Source organism: Rutidosis leptorrhynchoides, chromosome 3, assembly GCF_046630445.1.
Source record: "Rutidosis leptorrhynchoides isolate AG116_Rl617_1_P2 chromosome 3, CSIRO_AGI_Rlap_v1, whole genome shotgun sequence".
Classification (NCBI taxonomy): domain Eukaryota; kingdom Viridiplantae; phylum Streptophyta; class Magnoliopsida; order Asterales; family Asteraceae; genus Rutidosis; species Rutidosis leptorrhynchoides.
Window position 1 is genome coordinate 498,150,225 of NC_092335.1, and position 20,337 is coordinate 498,170,561.

Consider the following 20,337-nt stretch of genomic DNA (forward strand, 5'->3'; position numbering starts at 1 on the left):
CAAGCAACATGTGAGCTCTCCCAGCTGGCCATGCGATCGCATGGCCAGGAAGAAGAAAGTCCATGCGATCGCATGGCATGAAAAGTCAGGCCACATCTCCTATAAATTCGCAGTTTGGTGAACGCAAAAACATATATCTTTCTCTTCTCCATTCATACGTAATATTTATATTTATAATTTATATTTTAATTTTAATTTTAATTATAATTCTAATAATAAGGGTATGTTAGCGAATGTTGTAAGGGTGTAAGTCGAAATTCTGTCCGTGTAACGCTACGCTATTTTTAATCATTGTAAGTTATGTTCAACCTTTTTAATTTAATGTCTCGTAGCTAAGTTATTATTATGCTTATTTAATCCGAAGTAATCATGATGTTGGGCTAATTACTAAAATTGGGTAATTGGGCTTTGTACCATAATTGGGGTTTGGACAAAAGAACGACACTTGTGGAAATTAGACTATGGGCTATTAATGGGCTTTATATTTGTTTAACTAAATGATAGTTTGTTAATGTTAATATAAAGATTTACAATTGGGTGTCCCTATAAATAACCATTTACACTCGATCGGACACGATGGGCGGGGTATTTATATGCACAAATAATCGTTCATTTAACCGGACACGGGAATGGATTAATAACCATTAGAATTATTAAAATAGGGGTGAAATTATGTACAAGGACACTTGGCATAATTGTTAATAAAGTATTAAAACCTTGGGTTACACTAAGTCGACATCCTGGTGTAATTATTAAACAAAGTAATAAAACCTTGTTACAGTTTAAGTCCCCAATTAGTTGGAATATTTAACTTCGGGTATAAGGATAATTTGACGAGGACACTCGCACTTTATATTTATGACTGATGGACTGTTATGGACAAAAACCAGACGGACATATTAAATAATCCGGGACAAAGGACAATTAACCCATGAGCATAAAACTAAAATCAACACATCAAACATCATGATTACGAAAGTTTAAATAAGCATAATTCTTTTATTTCATATTTAATTTCCTTTATTTCATATTTAATTGCACTTCTAATTATAGCACTTTTATTTATTGTTATTGTATTTAATTGCACTTTTAATTATCGTACTTTTTAATTATCGCAAGTTTATTTTATCGCACTTTTATTATTCGTAATTTCATTATCGTTATTTACTTTACGCTTTAAATTAAGTCTTTTATTTAATATTTTACATTTGGTTTTAACTGCGACTGAAGAATTAAAATCGACAAACCGGTCATTAAACGGTAAAAACCCCCCTTTATAATAATAATATTACTTATATATACATTTGTATTTTTATAAAAGTAAACTAATATAGTGTTAAGCTTTGTTTAAAGATTTTCCCTGTGGAACGAACCGGACTTACTAAAAACTACATTACTGTACGATTAGGTACACTGCCTATAAGTGTTGTAGCAAGGTTTAAGTATATCCATTCTATAAATAAATAAATATCTTGTGTAAAATTGTATCGTATTTAATAGTATTTCCTTCTAAAATTTAAAAGCTATTTTATATACACCTCGCATAACATCAAGTATTTTTGGCGCCGCTGCCGGGGAGACAATCTAGCTTAAAAGCCGGAAGCGCAACGCTAATATATATATATATAAAAAAAGATTTTTCTTTTTAGTTACTTTTATAAAAAAAAATACACTTTTGTAAAAATACGTTTTAAATATTCAAAAATATTAAAAGAAAAGTAAAAATATAAATATTTTTAAGAGTTTGGTAAATATTTAAGTTTTATAAAGTTTCTTTATTTCTATTTTTTTTTGTTTGTAAAAATTTAAGTTTTATTTAATTTATTTTATAAATATATTTTATAAATATATTTTACAGAAAAAACAGAAAAAAAAATTTCGGCATGTACTGTAGCAGCCCACTCTGTGGCCCGAAACCCTAGCCCATGCGATCGCATGGCCGGGTAGCTTAGGACTCATGCGATCGCATGAGCCCGTCTGACACGCCACAGTTGACTGCAGCCTGCATTAATTACGGATAATCATTATCATTATTATTATTATATTTAAACCCTAATTAGGGTTATATATTATAATTTAAGTTTAGTTTATTTATTTAATTTGTATATTTAGTATATTTAGTTTAATTAACGTAAAATTACTAGTTTTAATAAATAAATAATATAAAAATAATATTTTTATAAAAATTGTACTTTTTACAACTTTTTGTATATTTTTATATTTTTTCCCTTTTTAATAGTTTTAGCGTAACTTTTGTATTTTTCGCTCGTATTTATTTTTAATTCATAGTTTTTGCCATAGTTATTTTTTTTTACTTCTAGATTTTTAGGCTTTGCCGTAAAATCCCTTAAGTACTTTTTCTTTAGACTAAGATTTAGGTGCTTTAGAATTTTGCGACGCCTTTTTAAGTTTTAGTTTCTTTTTAAGTTATTGCCATTTAGGATATAGTTTTTCTTGTAAGCTTTAATATTTTTAGACGCCTTTTACCTATGTATCAATTATCATTCCAATTAGTAATTTCAATTTGCGATTATAATTTTAAGTTAGTTGTAGTAATAAGGTTAGGTTAGTCAAGTGTTTTTAAATTTTATAAGTTTCTTTTATTTTTCCGTCACCTTTTATTTTTCAACCATTTTTCTTTTTCGACCTTTTTCGACGCACTCTTTTTCTTTCTTATTTCTAGCTATTCTAGTTTTTAGGACATAGATTTTTATTCTACTTCTTATCTAAATTTCTTAAAATTACGAAAATTTATTTTAAGTGGTTAAATTGATAGACATCAAAATTTTCTGGTTCGTAGTAATAGTTGGATTTGTACGTGGACCGGGTTATTGAAGCCAAACAGTCCTCAATTATATTGAGACCAAACGAATCCTGCCCCTCTGCTGCATCTTTTGGCTATTCGAAACGTGGGCAAAATCAGAAAAGTCTATTGATTGGATAACTTATATAATTTTTCTTTCCTTTTAAAAACTAATAGGATATTCAGTGAATGCACCGAGCAAGACGTTCATCACCTTTTGTACGTTCACCACCTGTAACTAGATCAAGACATCTAACTAATATTGTCGCCGTTGATAATCCATTTTTTGAACCCGACCTCACAATTGAGAATCCGGAGAATATTCAGGGACGATTCGTAGATCCTGAACCACTAAACTTTCTTTCGGAACCACCAATCATTCAAACAGAGATTGTTGAGGAACGAACCATTAAATCAGAATCCTCTAGTGATTTCGATTCAACAAATTCAATTATGGAGAATCTGGAACCATTAAGTATGGAAGACCGAATGAGAGCTAAACGCACTGGCCAAGGTCACGCAATTACTCATCCAGACATTAATGCGCCAGATTATGAAATCAAAGGACAAATTCTACACATGGTGACTAATCAATGCCAATTTAGTGGTGCACCGAAGGAAGATCCAAATGAACATCTTCGTACCTTTAATAGGATCTGCACACTATTTAAAATAAGAGAAGTTGAGGATGAACAGATATATCTCATATTATTTCCCTGAACTTTAAAGGGAGAAGCCAAAGATTGGTTGGAATCGTTACCTGAAGGGGCGATTGATACATGGGACGTTTTAGTTGAAAAATTTCTTAAACAATTCTTTCCGGCATCTAAAGCTGTAAGACTTCAAGGAGAAATTGTTACGTTCACACAGAAGCCAAATGAAACTCTATATGAGGCGTGGACAAGATTTGGAAAGTTATTAAGAGGATGTCCGCAACATGGTTTAGATACCTGTCAAATAGTACAAATATTCTACCAAGGATGCGACATCACTACAAGGAAAGACATAGATATAGCAGCTGGTGGTTCTATTATGAAGAAAACCGAAACTGATGCTTACAAAATTATTGATAACACTGCTTCCCACTCACATGAGTGGCACCAAGAAAAAGATATCGTTAGATCATCTAAAGCAGCTAGAGCCGATTCTAGCCATGACTTAGATTCCATTTTCGCAAAGATAGATGCTGTCGAGAGACGAATGGAAAAGATGACTAAGGATATTCACTCAATACGAATTAGTTGTGAGCAGTGTGGAGGACCACATTTGACAAAAGATTGTCTCAGTATTGAATTAACAATGGAACAAAGAGAGAATATTTCATACATAAACCAAAGGCCTGGAAATAATTATCAGAATAATTATCAACCGCCAAGACCGATTTACAATCAAAATCAGAACTATAACCGAAATATTCCATACAACAACCAACAAGGTCCTAGCAATCAACAAGTATCCAACAATACTTACAATCAGCAAAGACCTAATTTTCAAAACAAACCACCACAACAAACCGATGATAAAAAGCCGAATTTAGAAGATATGATGACGAAGCTAGTTGAAACTCAAACGCAGTTTTTCACATCTCAAAAACAAACCAATGAACAAAATGCTCAAGCATTTAGAAATCAACAAGCTTTTATTCAAAACTTGGAACAAGAAGTAAGTAACCTAGCAAGGTTAATAGGTGAAAGAAAACCGGGAAGTCTACCTAGTGATACAAATGCTAACCCCCGGAATGAAACAGCTAAAGCTATTACCACAAGAAGTGGTACAACACTTAAACCACCTGAAATACCTGTAACTTCTGATGAAGCTATTCCTACTCCACAAGAACCACAACCTGATCAAGATAAGGAAAAAGAACCGGTAGTTGAGAAGGTTAATGAAGATAATACAGTTAAGGCTAAACCTTATGTTAAACCATACCAACCACTACTTCCTTACCCGAGTAAAATGAATTAAGAGAAACTTGAAGCCGAGCAATCCAAATTCTTGGATATGTTTAAACAGATAAATGTAAATCTTCCTTTCATTGATGTAATTTCAGGAATGCCTAGATATGCTAAATTCTTGAAAGATCTAATCTCGAATAGAAAGAAAATGGAAGAACTCTCGGCTGTTACTATGAATGCTAATTGTTCAGTAGTGCTGTTGAATAAGATACCAGAAAAACTATCTGATCCAGGAAGTTTCACAATTCCATGTTTTCTAGGTAGTCTTAGTTCAATAGAAGTATTAGCAGATTTAGGTGCTAGTATAAATTTAATGCCGTATTCACTATACGCTAAACTAGACCTTGGAGAATTGAAACCAACAAGAATAAGTATACAACTAGCCGATCGATCAATAAAATATCCTAGATGGATAATGGAGAACATGCTAGTTAAAGTTGGTACTTTAGTATTTCCAGTAGATTTTGTTGTTCTGGACATGGAAGAAGATTCTCAAGTTCCTCTCATATTAGGAAGACCATTCTTAAACACGGCTAAAGCAATGATAGACGTGTTCGGTAAGAAACTGACCCTAAGTATATAGGACGAGAGTGTTACCTTTTCAGTTGATAGAGCAATGCAACAACCACAATCTGCAGATGATACATGTTATTATATTCAAACTATAGATGCACATGCAGAATTATTAGAAGAATTTCCAGAATTACAAGGAACAGGAGAATGTTCTTTAGGAGAAGGAACAGAACAAATTGATGAAGCTGAAATGTTAGCTACACTAATAGCTAATGGATATGAACCAACAACAGAAGAAATCCAAATGCTAAAAGAAGAAGACAGATATCGATACAAATCATCGATAGAAGAACCTCCGAAATTAGAGTTAAAGCCACTTCCAAACCATTTGGAATACGCTTATTTACATGGTGAATCTGAATTACCTGTAATAATATCGTCTTCTCTTACTGAAAATGAGAAATCACAACTCATTTCTATGTTGAAAGCTCATAAACCAGCCATTGCATGGAAGATTCATGATATTAAAGGAATAAGTCCTTCGTATTGCACACATAAAATCCTTATGGAAGAAGGTCATAAAACGTATGTGCAACGCCAACGAAGACTAAATCCTAATATGCAAGATGTAGTTAAGAAAGAGATTATTAAACTGCTAGATGCAGGTTTAATATATCCAATTTCTGATAGTCCATGGGTAAGCCCAGTTCAATGCGTACCTAAGAAGGGTGGCATGACTGTCATTACAAATGAAAAAGATGAGCTTATTCCTACTAGGACTGTAACAGGATGGCGTGTATGTATTGATTATAGAAAATTAAATGACGCCACCAGAAAAGATCACTTTCCCTTACCTTTCATTGATCAAATGTTGGAAAGATTAGGCGGAAATAGTTACTATTGTTTTCTAGATGGATTTTCCGGATATTTTCAAATTCCAATAGCACCCGAGGACCAAGAGAAAACCACATTCACGTGCCCTTATGGTACTTTTGCTTACAAACGCATGCCATTTGGACTTTGCAACGCCCCTGCAACCTTTCAAAGGTGCATGATGGCGATTTTTCACGACATGATAGAAGAATGCATGGAAGTTTTCATGGATGACTTTTCAGTCTTCGGTGATACATTTGAATCATGTCTAGTTAATCTTGAACGAATGCTGATTAGATGCGAACAGTCAAATCTAGTACTTAATTGGGAGAAATGCCATTTCATGGTTAAAGAAGGCATTGTTCTTGGACATAAAATTTCAAAAGAAGGAATTGAAGTGGATAGAGCTAAAGTAGATGTAATTGCTAAACTTCCACATCCCACCAATGTTAGAGGAGTTAGGAGTTTTCTAGGGCATGCCGGTTTTTACCGACGTTTCATAAAAGATTTTTCTAAAATTGCCACTCCTATGAATAAACTCCTAGAAAAGGATGCTCCATTCATCTTTTCAGATGAGTGTATCAAATCTTTTAATATTCTTAAAGAGAAACTCACTAATGCACCGATCATGATAACACCAAATTGGAATCTACCATTTGAACTAATGTGCTATGCAAGTGATTTTGCAATGGGAGCCGTTTTAGGACAAAGGATTGAAAAACGATTTCAACCTATATATTATGCTAGTAAGACGTTACAAGGAGCACAAACAAACTATACAACTACTGAAAAAGAACTCCTTGCTATTGTCTTTGCTTTTGACAAATTTCGATCATATCTCGTTCTAGCAAAAACGGTGGTCTATACCGACCATTCTGCTCTTAGATACCTATTTTCGAAACAAGATGCTAAACCAAGATTAATCCATTGGATCTTACTCTTACAAGAGTTCGATATTGAAATCCGAGATAAAAGAGGAGCAGAAAATCTCGCCGCTGATCATCTTTCTCGTCTTGAAAATCCCGAATTAGAAGTTCTAAATGAATCGGCCATACAAGACAACTTTCCTGATGAATATCTATTGAAGATAGATTATAATGAAATACCAGGGTTTGCAGACTATGCAAACTACTTAGTATGTGGATTCCTTGAAAAAGGATTATCGTACCAAAAACGAAAGAAATTCTTCAGTGATATAAAACACTATTTCTGGGAAGATCCACATCTGTTTAAAAGTTGTCCAGATGGAATAATACGCCGATGTGTATTCGGAGATGAAGCTAGTACAATTTTAAACCATTGTCACACAGGACCAACAGGAGGGCATTATGGGCCTCAACTAACAGCAAGAAAAGTTTATGAAGCTGGATTCTATTGGCCCACAATTTACAAAGACGCACACCTTCTTTGCAAATCCTGTGATGCATGTTAAAGGGCCGGAAAAATAAGTCAACGTGATGAAATGCCACAAAATGTCATACAAGTATGTGAAGTATTTGACATTTGGGGTATTGACTTTATGGGTCCATTTCCAAAATCTCATAATAATCTCTATATTCTCGTAGCCATTGATTATGTATCTAAATGGGCGAAAGCACAAGCTCTCCCAACTAACGATGCACGAGTTGTAGTCAACTTTTTAAAATGTCTTTTTGCAAGGTTTGGAACACCGAAAGCTTTAATAAGTGATCGGGGTACTCATTTCTGTAATAATCAACTTGAAAAAGTTCTTAAAAGATATGGAGTAACTCATAAAATCTCCACTGCATATCATCCACAAACAAGTGGACAAGTTGAAAATACCAACCGAGCTTTAAAACGTATTCTAGAGAAAACCGTAGGATCAAATCCGAAGGAATGGTCCATTAAATTGGAGGATGCACTCTGGGCTTTTAGAACAGCCTACAAAACTCCAATTGGAACCACACCTTTTAGACTTGTTTATGGAAAAGCATGTCATCTTCCAGTAGAAATTGAACACAAAGCATTTTGGGCTTTGAAGACATGTAATCTTGATATACATGAAGCTGGACGTCTACGATTAAGTCAACTAAACTAATTAGAAGAGTTAAGACATGAAGCATACGAAAATTCATTAATCTATAAAGAAAAAACGAAGAAATGGCATGATAAAAGAATCAGAAGTTTAAAAGAATTTAAAGAAGGAGACAGAGTTCTTCTTTTCAATTCACGATTCAAGCTATTTCCTCGAAAATTGAAATCAAGATGGTCTGGACCATTCATAGTCAAAAGAGTTTTCCCATACGGAACGATAGAATTAATAAATTCAAATGGGATTGAATTTAAAGTTAATGGTCACAGAGTTAAACACTACATAGATAGTCCGATGGAATTCGACAATGAAGTTAATCACGATTTCGATACCACAGCTAACTAAGTGTGGGGAGAATCAAGTCTTTAAAGGATAATATGTATTTCTGTTAGAGTTAGATTGTCCGTTTTCGTGTAGTTCTCGAAAATGGAACCCGAATGGTCTTTCCCTAGCAGACCCTAAAGAACTAGTCTTCTCCCCCCATTCTGAATTTTTATTTTTTTTAGGAAATGAAGACTGCCTGTGAACTAAACCATGGTCTAATGCTACACGCTTTGATCACTAAACGTAATAATGACACACTACCGAGTGAAATAGTATCAGTAATCAGAGAAAGATTGGACGGAGTAAGAAAAGAATCCAGATGCGAAGATAATAAGTTACAATTTGGTAAAGGAAAATCAAAATCCGCAGCGAAAAGAAGAGCACGACACCTAGAACGATGTTACAAATGCGAAAAATGGTCACATGAAGGTAAATGTTCAAATAATCAAACCTATTCAAATACCGAATTTGTTACTTTATGCAGAGACGGACCGTTCATATGTTTAGAAGAAAAAACACTGAATGCTCGAGGTTACGCCTATGTAGCTATGGAAAACCAATTAAACCGACTATCTTATGAATGGGATAGATCATATAACTAAGAATACTATCTCACAGGTAAGTCTGTACAGTTTTTATTTTTATTTTTAACCTTTTGATAATAAACGCTAATTTGTTCGCTATAAAGTATTAAATTGGTATTAAATAAAATTAGGTTTGGCGACCGAAATTATTGATATCATTCAAAAATTTATTACATCACTGCGAAATTTAACGTTTATTCTTAAGGTATAAATATCTTTAATCAATCAACACAAAATATTTCAAAAATTCGTCATGAGTTAAATTAGGTCTTGGAATCGAAATTACTTTACCGAAAAGAGGGGCGTATATTTTTGATAATATTTGATTGATTAAAGTGGGATAAAAAGCCAAAAAGATTTTTAATTTTATTTTTATCATGTTTTTAAAATTAATATATAAATCTTAAATTAATATTGTAAACTTTGTAAAAACAATATATTTAAAATTGTAAATATTTGAAAAATTAATATAAGTTTGGTGTGAATTTATAATATGAATTTTTAAATTAAGTTTGGTGTGAATTTTTAATTTTTAAAATATGAATTTTATTTTTATACATTTTAAATTGTAAGTTTGGTGTTAATTTTTAATATTAATTTTGAATTTTATATTTAAGTTGTGTGAATTTAAAAACAAAAATTTACTTTATTTCGTTAAGTTAAAAATATGATTTTTAAAATTCGTCGTAAGTTGAAGACTAGGTCTTAAAACCGAAATTGCTTTACCCAAGGGAGGGACGAGAACTTTTATTATCATTATTTTTAATCTTATTGAATTAAAGTATGCAAAAAAAAAAAAAAAAAACCAAAAATCTAAGCTTTTAAAACAATTGCTTGAAAAAGACAAATTTTAAAATTTTGTCGAAGGACGGACTAGGACATCGATCCGAAACGACCTCGTCCTAAAACAAAGGGAAACAAAATTTTAAAATTAATTACTTAATTGTTTCATAAGTTAAGATTTTATATAAAAAAAAAAGCTAAAAACACTGTACCCGGACCCCCATGCGATCGCATGGGATTTTCACTATACCTCCATGCGATCGCATGGAGGCAAAAATCAGGCCTGATACAAGGCAGTCGACTGGTCTGTCTTTCTCCACAAAAACACACACATACCCGAAAACACACTCAAATTCTCTCCAAATTTCACCAAAATTCACCGTAATTCGTCATTTTTCTTGCTCTAATCATGCCTAGATTCTCATTCTTCAGCAAATTGGTAAAAATTACACCCCTAAACTCTATAAATTCCTAGTTTTTGTGATAATTACCAATTTTTTACCTAATGCAATTTTGTTAATTTCTAGTGTAATTAGTGTTAAATTGTTAGTATTTTATGCATGTATAACCTAGATTGATGCTATTTAACATGATTTGAAGCCACAAACTTCAAAATTTTTAGAAATCTAGGGTTTGTGTTCTTGAGCAATTTGGGGCTTTTTGATATAAACAGATTATGGCCAATTTTTGTCATGAATTATTGCTAAATTGAGTAGTGTAACATGTTTAGATAGTTAAATGATCCAAACAATGATCCTAAACATGATTTTTGGAGATTAAAGTGGACTTTTTAAGTTCAAAATTCATGAACTTGATTAATTTGATATATTTGCCATTTGAGACTTGTTTAATTATTAGTAATGAATATTTTGACATGTTATTTGAGTTAAAAGCTTATGAACTTTGTATACATTTTCATATGTGCTTATTTGAAAAGTATAGAATTGTGAAAAATTGTGAAAATGTGTATAAGTTTAATTTTGATTTAACATGTTATAGTGATTGTTTTAAGTTGTTATTTTACTAACACTAATGCATATTTGGATGCACAAATTTTGTGTTTAATGTGTTTTGCAGAAAGCCGATACTGGAGATTCAGGAGCATCATCATCTAGACGACCAGCACCAGCACCAGAACCAGAAATGCAACACGAACAAGAACCACAACAGGAACAACAACAACAGCCTGATCAGCACATACCTTATTATGATCCGGTACAGTTTGTTGATGAATTCATAGTATTCCCAATGAGGCCGCCAGTAGAATTTCCAACGATTCCTGAGCACACTCTGCATCCTAATCTGAGATTTGATAGGAGATGGAGAGATTACGATACATATCAAAGGAACAAATTTAAATTGGTAACAAAAAATGTAGAGGTGCCAAGGGTAATCGATTGGGCCCCTTTGGAAACGGTCCATCTAGCTGACCGTGTTAGACAGCTTTTAGTTCAAAGATATGGCAGTTCTTCTTTTACAGATTGGGAACGTCTTTTCACCATTAGTAGACCTGTATATAAGGAATGGTGTGTTGAGTTGATGAGTACTGTATCACTTGATACAAATATAGTTAGAATAGATGATAGAAGATTTCTTAGGTTTATCCTTGGCGGTAGGATGTACAGAATGTCCATGTTGGACATGGCCAGGGCCTTACAGATATATACTCCTGGTGAGTTGCTATTACCCGATTGTACAAATTTGATTCATTATGGTGAAAGGGTAGATAGTAACTTTGACGCTGACGCCATTTGGAGGCGTATGTCACATTTTGATGTTTTTACACGAGCAGGAGGACACTCCTATACACATATTGACAGAGCCGAGCTTCGTATTATTCATAGATTTTTGGCTAACTCGATTACACAGAGAGGTCATAATAAAGAAAAAATTACCTTACATGATTTATTCTACCTAAAGTGTATTCGGGATCCTAGAAGCTTTGTCAATATCCCTTACTGTGTTGCTTTTTATTTATCTAAAATGGTAGAGGGAATGCAGGACGGGAGTATAATAGGAGGAGGTATTTTTGTTACTCTCATTGGAGAGTATTTAGGTGTTGATAGGAACCAAGGGGGTCCATTACGGCTTTGTAGAGAACAGGTTGAGCCTTTAGGATTGAAAGTTTATGTGGGTGCTAAGGTATTGAAAAGTAGACGTAACCAGGCAGTACCCTATGAGGGATCTCATCCTCAGGTAGAGAAAGGCTCAGACGAGGAAATGGAGGAGGCGGAAGACATTAGGGATGTCTTTCGAGATGCTATTCTTGACGTCCACGTTCGTATAGATGAGGAAGCAATGACGAACGCGGCCAGACATAGTATGTATGAGCAGTGGAACTCCGAGCGAGTATACGAGGATTATAGGCAACGCCAACACGATAGCTGGTTAGTTCATCAGCACCAAATCATGAGCCAGCTATCATATCAGGTACCAAATAACTATGTACCTACTCGACCTGCACATTTTCCGCCACATAGCCCCGATATCCGACCACCCTTTAACCGGTATGACTATAACCAAGCCTATCAAAACACCTATAACCAACAATGGAACCCACCTGACGAGATGAACTGGAACCCATATCCAGACTGATTTAGTTCCATTTGGTTATTTTTATGATTTTTATGTTTTTATCTTTTGACTTTTTCATGTTTAAACTTATGTTATTGGATATATTTGTGTAATTTTTATTATTTTTATTATTATTGTGTACTAATATTTCACATTTAGGATTTGAAAGTGGGATATTAAGTCCCATTTCAAATTGCCATGCATGTTTATATTTGTATGTATGTATATTGTAAATTGTACAAAACAGGGTAAAACAGTTCATTTTCAAAGACTGGCATTAAGTTCAGCAAAAGCTACTAATTTTGACGACAAGATGACAAATAAATGTGATGTAACAACAGACGAAATGAACAAATGATATGCACCATTTATCATTCAGCAACCAAACGCCAATATGTTTGGAAACTTTGGTAAAATTTAATTATTTTTACGCTAATCACCCTCAATAATTTAAATTGTTACTGAATTCTTGCAAATGAGGGCATTGCAAGATCTTAAGTGTGGGAAGGGGTTAAATTCTTTTGGATTTTTAAAATTTTTTTCTTAAACACTTGGTTACCATTAAAAATACTAGTAACGTAGTAGTTGTATTAGAATCTAGTGCTCTCTGATGATAAAGAACAGCCCTAGTCTTATATACTGACTACCCAATTCTAGTAAAATTTTTCAAAATTTTCAATTAAATGAACTCAAAATCATGTTTATACATATTTATGAACGATAAAACTAGGTGTTAACACCGAAATTATTGTTACCTCAGAAAGGACATAAATTAAGAAACAAACCAAAATGTTAAAATTCATTTAAAATGGAATAGAGGACAATAAAAAGGAAAATAAAAGCCAAGTGTGGGAAAAATTACCAAGTTATCTTAAACATATGTCACATATTTCTGGAACAAATAACTGAAAATACTTTTGCTTTGGACTAAACTAAACTATTTTACCCGATGAAAGAAAAGAAGAGATGGATCTACACGATGAATCAATTCCATCATTAAAAGGAAGTAAAGTCTTCCGAAAAAGAAACGCGCTTCTTGATTTAGGTTAAGAAGTTGTCGTCCAGACCAGCTGTAGGTTGACGAAAAATCTAGAAAAGTCATCACTAAAATCAGCAGGAAATCCACGGACCTCAGCATAAAACAGGGTCGCCAAGTGGTTAGACTTATCCTAACCATGAGAGGATCTGTCTCGTAAAATGGGGAGTGCGCCGTGCAAATTAGCTTGATAAGACTAATGAATCAGACCCCCAGAAAAGGATAATCTCCTTAAAGATTAAAAATCAGCATTTAAGCCTGATATTACTCAATCCTTGAGATTGACTTTAAAGATTGAGAATTACAAACTCATGGAATTTGATGATATCTAAACTCGAGCTTGAACGAGAAAATATTTTGATCAAATTAAAACCGATTTGTTTTTTGAAAACCCATTTTCAATGCGTTCATTACCATTGAACGTAAAATCCTAGGAATTCACCTGGAATTCATTAGGTCACCTGAACCAAATCGGGTGTCAACTGTAAGAACGGTGGTTGCATAGCATGGTCGAAGACAGGACCTTGTGCCAGACCGAAAAACTATAGGGTGATCTTTACTATTGCTCCTACAAAGGATAGTAATTGCATCCGACACGTTGTAGACCATGAACATCTGCATGTCATTAGACATCGCCTTAACAGTTGCTTGTTCAACGCTTTCCTTTACAACCGGACGGTAGTTTGCCGAAACGTAATATACAGGACAAGTAAACTGGATGTGTTGCTTTCCTAATACAAGGTTAGCAAGTGGGTGACACAAAACCATAAGTTTTAAGCTAAAATTTTCAAATCTGAAACCCACCAAACCCACAAAAACATTTTGCAAACACCGGTGATGGGTTATTCAGAAAAACTTATCTAGGGTAAAAGCTAGATTGAATTTTCAAAGATCAAATGTTTTCATAAAGATCCAATTTCCTTAATGGATCTAAATTTTATAGTCATGTGGGACTGTAAACCACATCGTTACTACCATTGTTTATACCGCCGTATTGAAATCACTGATGTACAAAATGTGAAGAATAAAGAAGTGATTATTGTATTTCAAGACTATATTGCTTGAGGACAAGCAACGCTCAAGTGTGGGAATATTTGATAATGCTAAAAACGAACATATATTTCATAGCATTATTCCTCAAGAAAGACAAGCTTTTAGTTGCAATTGTCCTATTTACAAGTGATATTCGTTTAAATAATAAAAGGTGAAGACAAAAGACAGATTTGACGAATTGAAGACGCAAACGACCAAAAAGCTCAAAAGTACAAAATACAATCAATGAGGTTCCAATTATTGATAAGAAACGTCTCAAAATTACAAGAGTACAAGATTCAAAACGCAAAGTACAAGATATTAAATTGTACACAAGGACGTTCGAAAATCTGGAACCGGGACCAGAGTCAACTCTCAACGCTCGACGCAACGGACTAAAAATTACAAGTCAACTATGCATATGAATATAATATAATATATAATTAATTCTTAAAATTAATATATATATTATATTATATTTATAAAACGTCGGCACAAGGAAACAAGCAACATGTGAGCTCTCCCAGCTGGCCATGCGATCGCATGGCCAGGAAGAAGAAAGTCCATGCGATCGCATGGCATAAAAAGTCAGGCCACATCTCCTATAAATTCGCAGTTTGGTGAACGCAAAAACATATATCTTTCTCTTCTCCATTCATACGTAATATTTATATTTATAATTTATATTTTAATTTTAATTTTAATTATAATTCTAATAATAAGGGTATGTTAGCGAATGTTGTAAGGGTGTAAGTCAAAATTCTGTCCGTGTAACGCTACGCTATTTTTAATCATTGTAAGTTATGTTCAACTTTTTTAATTTAATGTCTCGTAGCTAAGTTATTATTATGCTTATTTAATACGAAGTAATCATGATGTTGGGCTAATTACTAAAATTGGGTAATTGGGCTTTGTACCATAATTGGGGTTTGGACAAAAGAACGACACTTGTGGAAATTAGACTATGGGCTATTAATGGGCTTTATATTTGTTTAACTAAATGATAGTTTGTTAATGTTAATATAAAGATTTACAATTGGGCGTCCCTATAAATAACCATTTACACTCGATCGGACACGATGGGCGGGGTATTTATATGTACAAATAATCGTTCATTTAACCGGACACGGGAATGGATTAATAGCCATTAGAATTATTAAAACAGGGGTGAAATTATGTACAAGGACACTTGGCATAATTGTTAACAAAGTATTAAAACCTTGGGTTACACTCAGTCGACATCCTGGTGTAATTATTAAACAAAGTAATAAAACCTTGTTACAGTTTAAGTCCCCAATTAGTTGGAATATTTAACTTCGGGTATAAGGATAATTTGACGAGGACACTCGCACTTTATATTTATGACTGATGGACTGTTATGGACAAAAACCAGACGGACATATTAAATAATCCAGGACAAAGGACAATTAACCCATGGGCATAAAACTAAAATCAACACGTCAAACATCATGATTACGGAAGTTTAAATAAGCATAATTCTTTTATTTCATATTTAATTTCCTTTATTTCATATTTAATTGCACTTCTAATTATAGCACTTTTATTTATTGTTATTGTATTTAATTGCACTTTTAATTATCGTACTTTTTAATTATCGCAAGTTTATTTTATCGCACTTTTATTATTCGTAATTTCATTATCGTTATTTACTTTACGCTTTAAATTAAGTATTTTATTTAATATTTTACATTTGGTTTTAACTGCGACTGAAGAATTAAAATCGACAAACCGGTCATTAAACGGTAAAAAGCCCCCTTTATAATAATAATATTACTTATATATACATTTGTATTTTTATAAAAGTAAACTAATATAGTGTTAAGCTTTGTTTAAAGATTTTCCCTGTGGAATGAACCGGACTTACTAAAAACTACACTACTGTACGATTAGGTACACTGCCTATAAGTGTTGTAGCAAGGTTTAAGTATATCCATTCTATAAATAAATAAATATCTTGTGTAAAATTGTATCGTATTTAATAGTATTTCCTTCTAAAATTTAAAAGCTATTTTATATACACCTCGCATAACATCAAGGGGAGTTCAAATCTTTTTTTTTTACATTACTTGTTCACTTGCATCCTCATTTCTCACATACACACTTTTACTTGCATACTTTTTCTCTTATTTTCTCTCAAAGACTTGTAAGTATTATGAACAATCTTCTTCTCTTTTCTTTGTCTAAAAACCGAATACTAACACCCCTTAATCATCATCATCACTTGTTCTTTGATTATTGTTTTGTTACTTGTTGTAGTTGTTACTTACTTGTAGTTATTACTTACATGTTTTCAAGAATCAAACTTACTAGTTTCATTCTTCTTTTATCTTGTATTTACAAGAACAAACAAGAACATAAGCTATCTAGTTATGTTCTACACTTGTTGTTTTAAAAAGATTTAAGTTCATGTGTTGTGAAAGCATACTTGTAATTCATGTTAGTAAACTTTAAAGTTTACTTTCTTAAAGATCAAACTTTGGTTTGAATCTTTAAAGTATGAACAACCCATGAACTAGTTACTTGTTTACTTAGTTTATTTCTTCATATTATGCACTTTAATTTCATGTTTGTTGGTTGTTATTGGTCAAGTGTTACTAGTTAACTGTAACACCCGGTTTTTAGTTACGAGTTATTTCGAACGACATTCGAAATACTAGGCATGTAAGTGTATATTTGGATCTTAAATAAATTGGAGTTGATGTTCTAAAACCTTACCATTGGATAGTAAATCTCATTACGTTTCCAACGATATTTGATTCGTCGAAAACGGAGTTACGGTTTGAAAGTTACGACCAAAACAAGTTCAGTTTCAGACTCAGTTCATTGGGACTCCGTCCAGACTTTGGGACGCCGTCCAACAATGAAGGTTAGGACGCCGTCCAAGCTTTTTGGACGCCGTCCAGAAGGCCTGACTAGCCAGCAGCTCTATTTTACTCAAATTAAAAGGGGTTTTTGGGTCTTTTCACTTGGGGTCGGTTTGGGATCATCAAAAATGATCTAGAACTCCATTTGGAGCTCATTCTCACCCACACAAAACACTCTCATCTTATTTTAGAGAGAGAGGGTTAATTTAGAGTGAGAAAGCTTGGTTTGGTGAAGAAGATGAGCGTTTCGGGTCAAAGCTCGAGGGTTAAAGTTGTTCCTCTCGTTCACGGCTACATTTTGGTAGTATTGGTAAGTCTCAACTCCGAATTTCATTGTTAAGATTCTTGTGTACATTTAGGGTTTGAGCTTGTTATTTGTAAAACCCTTTTAGATGATGAAGAGGGTTTATGGAAACCCACTATTTTGATATTTTGCGGGTTTTGGGTTGGTTAATGATTTAAGCATGTTTAAGGTTTGTAAGTGGGGTATAATCACTAGTATTAGTGATTTTAGGAGTGTTGGAACTTGTAAGACCCATTTGGGGGTAAAATGGGTGAATTTGGGTTATGTTGAGATAAGGAAAACCCTAATAGCTATGATCTAGGGTTTGGCCATGTGAATTGAAGTTGTAAGTGTTAAATTGTGTTGATTAGTCATTAATACACTTATAAATGATGGAAGAATTGTAAATGGGTCATGTTTGGCTAAAATGGCATGTATAAATGTTGAAATGGGTCAAATGAGTTAAGGTTGACCTAATTGGGTGAAATGGGTATGAAACACCCTATGTTTGTGCTAATTGGTGTTAGTAGACTTACATCACTAGTTTTAGTAATTAAAGATGAGTCTTGGCCATTTTATGGGCGATTTTAGGTGTGAGTGAGTATTGTGGTTAATTCCACAAGTTGTGTATTGAATGTGTACTTATGTATTAGGTACCTTGCTCGAAGCATACGGAAGTGCTAAATCACCACCGACGTGATAAGGTGAGTGGAATAATTATATGTGTAGGTATATAATGTATCTATTTATTGTAGCGTGAAATGTGTAGTGTCGAGGTGTTAAGACACCACGTTTCACGTGAAGAGTGTAGCATCGAGGTGTTAAGATGCCACTCGGGTGTAGCATCGAGGTGTTAAGATGCCACCTAGGAGTGTAGTGCCGAGGTGTTAAGACACCACTTCGTAAAATAATGAGTGAAGCATCGAGGTGTTAAGATGCCACTCGGGGTGAAGTGCCGAGGTGTTAAGGTGCCACCCTAGGGGTTAGTGGTGCGAGGTGTTAAGTGCCCTAACGGATGTTATGAACACCGATGGCATTTTCGCGAGCGCCGTTCCCTTGTACTATTGGTTAACCATGGTTATTGTGTTGTAGTGTAAGCATATTACTTTGTTCATGTTATATATGCTTGTGTTATGCTAGCATGATTATTGGAGGTTATAGCTTGTATTTGTGACGATAAGCTAATCGTGTTTGCTAGCATGTTTGCGGTATTTGTGTAAGTGATTGCAAGTAGGTATATTATATATGTATGTGTATAATTATTGCATTCACTAAGCTTTATGCTTACCCCTCTCGTTGTTTACCTTTTTACAGGTATTTTGTTATGAAGCTAGCTAGTTGTTAGACTAGATGCATAGGAGCGCTTGGGCTCGAATGGGTAGCTTTTGGTTATATGGACGCGGATTGGGGATTTGGTAGTCTCCGGGATTATGCTCTTGGTATTGGGTTGGGTTATAGAGTCCTAATCCGTCTAAAGAATTAAATGGGTTGAAATCGTTACATTATTTGTAAAACGGGTCATTGTGGGCCCGGTGTTGTAAAACTTATGTTTATTGTGGAAATATCTTAATTTTACTTAATATGATGTGTTGTGAAAGTCGTTTCGTTTTAAAAGTGTCGGGAAGCGGGTTTTCCACTCGCGTGAAATTGAAAAACTGATCAGTCCACTTTAGTTCATTTGGACGCCGTCCAAATGCTTGGGACAAGGTCCTGTCTTTCAATACTGGACGCCGTCCAGATAACTGGACGCCGTCCAGATACACTGCCATACAAATTTTTTTTTGGCGTATTTTTGGTAAAACGATGTCGGGTTGTTACAAGTGGTATCAGAGCATAGTCTAAGGGAATTAGGTGACCTTGGAATAGGTGCCTAGTCTTAGACTTATTGGCGGTTGTGCGTTATTTGCGGGACTTGTAAGATTACGGGTCGGATTGAGATTTGTTAGTGCCTTAGAGTAGGTGACTAACTAGGACTTGTTTTTGTCCAAAGTGTGATGATGTGGGGCCTTATTTCGCATGTAAATTAGTGCCTTAGATTGCTAGTGCCTAAGGTAAGTAGGCGAACTTGGACGTTGTTTTAGTGATAGTCACCTAGGTTGTAGGTTGACTTGTCGTTGTGGTGTACTTGTGTACGTTTATTACTATTGTATATTGGTGTATATATATATATATACAGGTATCTAATTGGTGCGTTGTCTTAGAGATGAATCTATTGGAGAGATTCAAAGGTTTGGCGGTTTTGAGTGATCAAGTTCACGGTAAGGACTTTGGTCATTCGGGTACTAGGAGTTATCGCGTGTTATTTTGTGTGAATGTTGCGTCTGTCTGGGTAAAGTACTTTGCGTGACCATGTGGAAATGGTAAGATACGCATTTGTAATAATGACCGATCACCATTATTATGAAAGTGTATCTTGATACTAAACATGACATGACAAGTACCGAACGGAGGAGACGTGGCATGGTTGGGGTAGAACGGGACGAATTAGGAATCTTTTATTGGTTCCTAGGATATAGTAGTCTCGAGTGATGTGCTTGTTATCACATCAGGTTCTTTGTGAGTCGGGAAGTGTACGATGGAATCGGTTAGTTAAGTGAGCGAGCTAACTCACGAGTTTGGTGCGTGCTTAGCCACCCTAA